This window comes from Rhinolophus sinicus, chromosome 7 (assembly GCF_057876585.1).
Source record: "Rhinolophus sinicus isolate RSI-liver-muscle chromosome 7, RSI-T2T, whole genome shotgun sequence".
In the NCBI taxonomy this organism is placed as follows: Eukaryota; Metazoa; Chordata; class Mammalia; order Chiroptera; family Rhinolophidae; genus Rhinolophus; species Rhinolophus sinicus.
In genome coordinates, this window is record NC_142507.1 from 21,154,345 (window position 1) to 21,155,759 (window position 1,415).

At 39.6% G+C, this 1,415-nt stretch overlaps 1 pseudogene; it reads right to left on the reverse strand.

Annotated features, from left to right (window-relative positions):
• Positions 1 to 790: 790 nt before the first annotated feature.
• LOC109434274 (large ribosomal subunit protein eL27 pseudogene) lies at positions 791 to 1,200 on the reverse strand (annotated as a pseudogene).
• Between the last annotated feature and the right edge of the window lie 215 nt (positions 1,201 to 1,415).

Genomic DNA, 1,415 nt, shown 5'->3' on the forward strand with positions numbered 1-1,415 from the left:
AGACAGTTTCAGGGAAGAGTACACGTGGGTTTTAAAGACCTGGAAATTAATGCCCTTAAAATTATCTCACTGTGTGGGATACATCCTCAGTAGTCTTCATATATACCGAGCTTGAAGATTCCTGGATATTCTAAATACAGTAGTCCCCCAGTGGAAACTGTGGATAGTACTGAGCCCTATGTGCATATGTACTATGTTTTTTTTCCTATATGTACATTCCTATGGTAAAGTTTAATTTATAAATCAGGTATAATAAGGGATTAACAATAACTAATAGAACAATTATAACAATATACTATAATAAAAGTTATGTGAATGAGGTCTCTCTCAAAATCTTACTGTACTGTACTCACCCTTCTTGTGATGATGTGACATGATAAATGCCCTATTATGTCAAAAACTTTCACACTTTCACTTCAAGGAAGCCCTTTACAGCTTCTCTTTGGCATATCCAAATTACCGGCATCATTACTCTTGAGATTTAGGACCATTACTAAGTAAAATAAAAGTGACTTGAACACAGGCACTATGATAACACGACAGTTGATCTGATAACCAAGACGGCTCCGAAGTGAGTAATGGGCGGGGAGTGTCTACAGTGTGGAGACACTGGACAAAGACATGACTCATGTCCGGGGCAGCTCGAGATTTTATCATGGCTACTCAAAACAGCACACAATTTAAAACTTATGAATTGTTTATTTCTGGAATTTTCCATTTAATATTTTTTTTCTTTTTCTTTTTTCTTTTTCTTTTTTTTTTTTCTTTCAGTGACTGAAGCAAAAAAGATCTAAAACCACAGCTTCTGCAGAAACATTTGTTCTTGCTGGTCTTGTACGCCTCTTTGAGCTTGATCTTGGCCTACTGCTGGGCCTTGCGATTTCAGAGCAGGGTCTCTGAAGACATCTTTGTTGATGACAGTTTTGTCCAAGGGGATATACGCAGAGTTCCTTGTGGGCATGAGGTGATTGTAGTTATACATTTTCACAAAAGATTTGATCTTTGACCTCTTAACAGTTTTCTTCTTACCCACAGCAGCTGTTACTTTTCAGGGATAGCGGTCAATTCCCGCCACCAGAGCATGGCTGTAGGGGTGGTCTGAGGTGCCATCATCAATGTTCTTCACGATGACCACTTTCATCCGGAGTAGTGTCCAGCCAGGACCAGCACCACTTTCCCAGTTTTCATAAACTTGCCCATTTCGACAGCAGCCACTCGGGCCTACAGCCTCCATTTAATATTTTCAAACCATAGTTGTCTGAAGGTAACTGAAACCTCAGAAAGCAAAAATATGGACGGGGGGGGGGGGGGGGGGGGAAGGGACTACTGTTATTTTGAATTATTTCAAAATTCAAAAACAATGCTTTTAAGGATGAATACAATGACTTCCATTTCTGTTTATATGGGCGACTCGA